Below are 8217 nucleotides of genomic sequence, written 5' to 3' on the forward strand. Positions count from 1 at the left end.
CTCAACCATGCCCCTCAGGGTCCTGGATCCAATGAGGTTGAACAAATCCCATATACCATCAGGGTCTTTCTTAGTAATCCAAGTGGCTTTCTCTTTAACTTACTATGTTGATCTTTTAACTTGGCCCAAGGCATTAATCCAGGTACAGAAGGAGGAAGTCTAGGGCAATTCTATCAATCATAACAATCATGGCCAATGAGTTTAGATAGGGTTTCAAGGATGAAGTCTATCATTATTCACTCCAACTCAAATAAGGGCAGGTTCCATGCCACCTCTTCTAATTGAATGTTTCCCATCATAGGAAAAACTGCTTGTTGGGTGCATATAAATAATAAGCCAATTATCCCTTCAGGACACTTGCTTGAGAACCAAGGTATAGCTGTTTTGGGAAAGATCTCCACAATTGACTGAGGAGATGTACTGATGGTATTTCCTTAAATATTCCTATGGCCCCCTCTCCCCGTTAGAGGTGAAGTCCCCCTGTTTTCATGAGAAAGGCAAATTAACACCTGGCTTTCAGACTAGACGTATAATACCGAGAGTGAACTTAGTGCCCCTGGAAAGAAAGTTTGTAATTGTTGGGGCCATTCAAATGAGACCTACATTATCGGGGTATACGTGAAAAGTTTGGCAATGCCAATGACATGGCCTCCTGGGAAGCTCATACAGGTCTCAGTTCAGTTCAAATAATTGAGTCCAGTCATTATTTTTATTTTTTTTTCAGTTATTATTTTTAGAACAAAACCTGTCCTATTTGTACTTGTCACCAGAAGAACAGTATTCATTTACCCCACAGAGTGATGGGAAAATGTACAGGAATGGGGGTGGGAAAGCAAGCCAGTAGAGCCAACAAGTGTTTTGCACGAGAGAGTCTTCCTCTGTTGCTCCTAATAAATTTCTCAGTAAGATGAAAGTAAATGATGATCGATCATGGTCAGAGTCACTTGGAGGAAGGTGGCAGACCCAGCAGTGTCAAATTTAAATAAGTTGCAATAGTACAAAGAAGCTGCACCAGGACACTTTCCTTTTTGAGAGAACCTCTAGAAAATAATCATTAATGTCACTCATCCCCCCTCAGGAGTCTAAGGTCTCCCTCCTCAAGTGCTAGGGTTTTTTGCTCTCCCTCTATCAATACTACAAAATCAATGTGGGTTCATTCTAGTACCTATAACTTCACTTTTTGTTCAGATAGTTCACTACTTGAACCAAGATCGTTCTCTGGAAGTGTCAAGTCCAAGAGGGACACGTTTATAAAGTGTACAAGAACACTTGTGTTAGTCTACTAGGGTTACCATAACAATTATTTTCTCCTAGTTAATGGAAGTGGAGAAGTCCAAGATCAAGGTGCCAAGATTGTTTTCTGATGAGGCCTCTCTTCCTGACTTATAGACCGCCACCGTTTCATTGTGTCTTTACATGGTCTTTCCTCTACACTCAAGCAGAAATAGATATCTGGTGTCTCTTCTTCTTCTTATTATTTTTTAAAGATTTTACTTATTTATTCATGAGAGATACAGAGAGAGAGAGAGGCAGAGACACAGGGAGAGAAGCAGGTTCCCTGTGGAGAGCCCGACCCTGAGATTATGACCTGAGCCAAAGGCAGACGCTCAACCACTGAGCCACACAGGTGCTCCTGCTTCCTTTTCTTATAAGGGCACCAGTCCTGTGGGATCCTAACCCTTTTGACCTCATTTAATATTAATTACATCTGTAAAGGCCATATCTAAAAATACAGTTGCATTGAGGGTAGGACTTGAACTAGGGGATAGGGGGACATGATTCAGCCCATAACAACACTTATTTCCCCACTTTGGCTCGTGTGGGCCACTGTAGGAGGAATTGGTAAGCAGCATACTCAATCATGTGATCATTCTCTTTATCATCTAGGGCTGTGTTAATCCAACAAGAGAATCCAGATTCTGGTCCAACCAGAATCCTGTGTGTGTATGGTCTTCCTCTTGACTGGCCTGCCCCCCAGAAAGTGTACCACTAGGCCAGTCTAGAACTACCGATAGGTGAAAGGAAGGAGCATGATGCCCAGTTATCATTAAGGGAAGTATCCCAAATTTTTAAAAGTAACTCTATATAACTCTTGGGGGACAACTCCCCAGGGTGTCTTACTACATACTTTGTGAGCAAAGGCACTGGCTGTCTTTGTTCTGGACTCTTTTGTCCAGAACATTTGTCTAGCATACAACCCTGGAGGATGAAAATAAAGCCTCCCTCCAGAGCAAAGAACAGCTATGTTAACTTTCCAGTATAATTATGCTTCTCTCTAGGGCAAATATCAGGCAGTCTCATTGCCATTTTTAAAGATTTGGGTTCCTTGAACTTGGGGTTCTTTTCTTGCAACTCATTGCAGGTGCAGGTTTCACCTGCCCCTCATCACATTACTCTGTGGGAATTGCCCTCTGGAACTTTGACAACTGAGATTGCCATGAATAGCAAAGTCTTCCCTCTCTGGGACCCACAAATCTCATGTCTTCTGCCAGCATCACTAAAATGATAGCAGGCTAAGTTTTTAGTTTGCAAGTAGGATAAACTCTTCACTGTTCTTGATGATCACTCCCACTTCTTTTGTCCTGATCATTACCCAGGAAGCAACTGAGGAGAAGACCACTGCTCTCTGGGGACTGCCAAATTCAGTGAACAGATTGTCTCACTAAAGTGTGTAGGCCAGGAAAAGGGGAGGGAGTAGAGTCAATTTTTTTTTTCTGTCAATTTTTGAGGAGGCTGTTTTAATACTCAGCCACACAGGATGCTTAGGAGTAGTAGAAAGCACAGAAGGTCCATCAAATCCTTGACTAGCAGCACAGTGTTAAGCAGTTTTTGCAATAAAAGGCTCACCATTGTCCAAATGCAAATGGTCCAGAAAGCCAAACACAGGGCATGGATCAGCTTCACAGGCCACAATGCTCTGGCAGGGGTTGGTGACCGAACTAGAACAACAACATCATAACCTCAAAAATTATCAATGGCAGTGAGGCACCACCAACAGCCCCGACAGCACTCAAGCGTCCAGTGTAGTCTCTCTGCCAGAAACGGTCAAGGGCAAATGTCCCACATAATGTTGTCTCCCTCTTTGCAAGGAGAGAAAGGTTGGGTGGTTGAAAGGTAGAAGACTGAAGATTGTTCTGGGAAAGTTTCAGCAAGGCTGACAGGGAGTCCTAGAGACAAAGTAACCTATCAGAGGCATCCCAGGAATGAGTCTTAGAATCCCTGGAGTGTTCAGCCATTGGCCCAAAGCAGCCATGGCCATTGTCTTTTGTATGAATGTAGACATGGCTATCAGAGCTCAGCAAATAAGGCTGTGCCCAACCACACTCTGCATTAGAAAACCTAAGAGGTGAATTTTTATAGCCACCATAACCAGTTATGGTTAACAAAAAGGATTCCACAGAGAAAAGGGAACTAAGACTCTGAAATTAAAAAGTCAAGTAGCAAAACTGCAGATGCATATCAAAATACATATGAGTATTGTGAATATGCAAAAGGAAAAGAACTAGACTATCGTATGTAATGTCAATCTGTAATAAATAAATATACTTTAAGAAGATTCCATGAAGAACTAAAAACCATCTTTAAAGCTCCAGAGAGAAAGGCACGTTAATATGTCTGTAAGTAAAAACTGTCAATGTGACAGATCACCTTTTTCTTTTTCTTGGGAACCACAAACTGCCTGAGGGTTTGTTTTGGTCTTTTCTATTTCTGGGACTCAGACAAGTAGGAAGAAGGAGCAGGGAAACACAGCCCCTCCCCTTCTCACAGCTCAGCTGAAAAAGGTCTCCCCTGGGCTGTCTGGGACCAGGATCTGGCGGAGGCAGAAAAGGGGAGCATGAGGCGCAGCAGGCCCAGAGAGTGCAGGCACAACATCATATCTTATCACATACCCACCTACGTGTCAGGTTATTTTAAAAATCTATTGAGCTATAATTCATAGATCATAGAATTCACCCCTGGGACGCCTGGGTGGCTCAGCGGTTGAGGGTCTGCCTTCATTTCAGGACATGATCCCAGAGTTCCAGGATTGAGTCCTGCATCAAGCTCCTGCCTGGAGCCTGCTTCTCCCTCTGCCTGTGTCTCTACTTTTCTCTTTGTGTTTCTCATGAATACATAAATAAAATCTCTTAAAAAAATAAAATAAAAATCACCCTGTAAAGTATACAATTCCATGACTTTAGTATATTGACAGAGCCATACAGCTATCACCATCATCTGAGTTTAGGATAATCACATCACCTCAAATACTGAAACCCATTCGCAACCATTCCTCCAACTGCCCTGACAACACCCAGTCCTAGAAAACCACTAATGTACCATCTGTCTTGATACATTTGCCTATCAAGGACATTCCATATAAATGGAATCATAGAATATGTGGTCTTTTGCACCTGACCTCTTTCATTCAACGCAATGTTTCGTGGTTCATCCATAGTGTGGTGTGCATCAATATGTGGTTCTGTTTTATAGCCAAATAACATTCTACTGTATGCTATATTTCGATACACAACATTTTGTTTGCCCATTCATTAATTCATGGACTTATGAATAATGCTGCTATGAATGAATGTTTATGTACAAGTTTATATATGCCTTGAATTTTCTTGGGCATATACTTAGGAGTAGAATTGCTGGCTCATATGGGAACCCTATGTTTAACATTTTGAGGAACCCTCAAACTAATTTCCACACCAGCCACATCAGTTTACATACTCCCCAGCAGTATATAAGGGTTCAAATTTTTCCATATCTTTGCTAACTCTTGGTATTGTATTTTTTATTATAGTTATCCTGGGTTTGAAGTGCTATTTCTTTGTGGTTTTAATTTGCATCTTTTTAATGGTTATTGATGTTGAGCATATTGTCATGTGCTTACTGGCCAGTTATGTATCTTCTTTGGACAAATGTCTATTCAAATCCTTTGCTCATGTTTTTAATTGGGTTGTTTGTCTTTTTGTTGTTGACTTGTAAGAGTTCTTTATATATTTTGGATATCAGTTTTTTATTAGATATGTGATTGCTAATTATTTTCTCTCATTCTCTGGATTGTCTTTTCACCTTCTTGGTATATCATAAAAAGTTTAAATTTTGACATAGTCAAATTTATTTTTTCTTTGGCTCCTTATGCTTTTGGTGTCATATCTACTCAACTATTGACTAATTCAAGATCATAGAAATTTATTCATGTTTTCTTTCTTTTTTTTTTTTAATTTATGATAGTCACACAGAGAGAGAGAGAGGGGCAGAGACACAGGCAGAGGGAGAAGCAGGCTCCATGCACCGGGAGCCCGATGTGGGATTCGATCCCGGGTCTCCAGGATCACGCCCTGGGCCAAAGGCAGGCGCTAAACCGCTGCGCCACCAAGGGATCCCCATGTTTTCTTCTAAAAATGTAATCGTTTTAGCTCTTACACTCAGGTCTGTGGTCTGTTCTGAATTAATTTTGTGTATGATACAAGGAAGAGATTCAATTTCATTCATATGCATGTGGGTATCCATTTTTTCAAGCACCACCTGTTGAAAAGATTATTTTACCCCATTGAACTATATGTCAATTTTAAGGGAAAAAAAAAAGTATCTGTTTCCATATGACCACAGTCTGAGAGGAGGACAATCAGGCTCATTAATTCAGTCCTCTCACATTCCAGAATTCCTAGTACTTGGTATTCTGTGGGACAAACCTCCTTCAAACACATTTGTTAACTAAACAAATACAAGAACCATACTTAACCTTGCTGAACTACCTAAGAACTTGAACCACTTCTGTTTGCTATAAATACTCAGTGCTGTGAAGGAGGCTGCTGGTTTCTATTGAAACTCGATCCCAGAGTATTTGTCTGGGAAGCTGGGGGACTGATTTTCCTGTTTTACCCATGACCTCTCCCAATAAATGCATTTATTAATTTCCATGAATTGTTGTGGCTGGTGGGAGGTGTGTAGCAGCCACCAGTTGTATGGCTAGAAAATGCCAACTGCCAACAGAAGGCCACAAAGACTATTGAATGGCTCCTTCCCAATTTCATCAATGCCTTGGCTCCTATGAATTTATGGCACTCTTTGGCCTTCTATCTTACCACAGAGAGAATAATGAAGACATTTAAGTGTTCTTCAGGTCAATCCTACCGCAGCAGGGCAAAAACATCAAATGAGATTTTTGCCATCAAGATGGACCATCTCAAGCAAGCTATTTGGCACATTGAAGGCACTCGAAACGTATTGGTAGAGAACATTAAAGATTTAATGCAAAGCCTACATCTGTTCCATGGGACTCCCGAAAAAATAGTTATAGAAGTGGTCTTCAAAGAGCCCAGAATCAACTTCAAACAAAGGCTCAGAATTATTTTAGGGAAGTCAATTTCTTTTTTTCTTTTTTTTAAAGACTTATTTATTTATTTATTTATTTATTTATTTAGAGAAAGCACAAGCAGGGGGGAGGGGCAGAGCTAGAGGGGGAGAGAGAGAATCTCAAGCTGACTCTGTTCTGAGCGTGGAGCCCAATGTGGGCTCTCTCCCAGGACTCTGAAATCAAGATCTAAGCCAAAATCAAGAGTCAGGTGCTCAATCAACTGAGCCACCCAGTTACCCCTAGGGAAGTCAACTTCTAATTCAATCTGTACTGTTCTTTCAGGCTTGTGTTGCTCCTTCTAATTCTCATGTCACAGTTGGAGCCACAGATATTCCAGGAAAAGAACACTTGCACTGTAACATTCTCAAATCCTGGGCATGACCCAGAGAAACATGGTTCAGGCTCTGCACCCTGTCAGCACAGCAGAGACTAGCTGCTCCTCCTGTAACAAGAGACCTAGGAAGGCTTAGATCATAGGATCTTAATTTTGGAAGAGACTTAGAGATTCATGACACTCCTTTAGTTACAGATAAGACAACTAAGGCCCAGAGAATTAAGGGATTTGGCTCATGTCATGTGGTGAATTGAGGCTGATGGAGAAATATCTGTAAAGTATGTAGGGCAATCTAATGTTCTGAGTCAAAATCACTGACATAAAATAGTTTTTGGTACAAAATCTGATGCTTCAAATATGTCACTGTTTTATCCAAATTTTCAACCTAAGGTTTTGATAATTAACATCAAGTGTTAGGTAAGGGTGGGGACCAGTTACTACAGTTTCAAAGAAAGCAAACCTAAATACAATTCCCCCACTACCTTGTTAGGATACAAAAGACATCCTCCAGTACCTTTTTCTCTGCATTAAGTGCATTACAATGAAAGGCCAGTTGACCTTTGTTCCTTGGATTATTTTGACATTGTTCAAAGAGCCTCCAGTGTGCATTTCACAGAGCCCAGGTGCTGGGCCACCCTTGAACATGGGTCCCCAGACCTTACTGTCAAATTCAGCAATTATTTTCTCTCTCTCTGCAGCTGTGCTCAGAAGACTGCTTTTGTGGGCCACCAGGAATTTCCTGTGATAGAATATCAGAAAGCTACTGGTGACTCGGAGGAGGTGACTTCACAGGGCAAAAGTTCCCTTTCTACAATAAACATTCCCAGTGTGGCCATGTAGGAGACTTCCTACACAGACCCCACACCTACGAGCCACTTGTCTTCTTGACACCGAATAGGCAGAGAAAAAAGTAGAACCATTTGTAAAAGATTGTCTTTTTTTTTAAAGTGAACTTGCCTATATGTTCCTAGTATACTAGTATTATCATAAAAACCAGTGAGGAAAATGCTCACCTAAAAAGGACTTTAAAAGAACATATGAATTTTATAAAGCAAACAGGCAACCCGGTTCACAGTTTCTAAGTGAGGGAGGGAGGCTTGTCAAATGACTCTAAGGAGCTTTCGCATCTTGAAGGGGGAGGAGCAGGGCACCTCCCTGGCACACCGACCAGCCTTGTGTCCCACGGGGGCCTGGCAGCAGCAGGGAACAACCAATGCCATATTCCAAAAAGTTTGCGTCTCCAGCAGCCATTGCAAAAGCCACCATTCAGAAGAGAGTTACTAAAGAGAAAAGCCAGAACCACTCAGTCAGAGCAGGTGCACCTCTAAGAACTATCTGGTCTTCTCCGGGTCTGGGGAGGCAGAGGTCCAAGGGAAGGGGGCAGCCAGACACCTACCACAGTGGGAGGCGGCACCACCAGCCCAACTTCCTTGACATTTCCTCTTCTATCTCTCAAATAATGCGTTCTACTCCCTAATTTATATTTTGTGCCCTAATAGTATGATGGATTCTTACCCACAAAAATCTCACCCTTAGA

At 41.6% G+C, this 8217-nt stretch overlaps 1 long non-coding RNA gene across 1 annotated transcript; it reads left to right on the forward strand.

The window, feature by feature from the left end:
- The first annotated feature begins 6464 nt into the window (after positions 1-6464).
- LOC140620021 (uncharacterized) lies at positions 6465-7703 on the forward strand. The gene is made up of 2 exons (XR_012019771.1): positions 6465-6958; positions 7379-7703. It is a non-coding gene; the product is annotated as an uncharacterized lncRNA (long non-coding RNA).
- The last annotated feature ends 514 nt before the right edge of the window (positions 7704-8217 follow it).

This window comes from Canis lupus, chromosome 28 (genome assembly GCF_048164855.1).
Source record: "Canis lupus baileyi chromosome 28, mCanLup2.hap1, whole genome shotgun sequence".
NCBI lineage: Eukaryota > Metazoa > Chordata > Mammalia > Carnivora > Canidae > Canis > Canis lupus.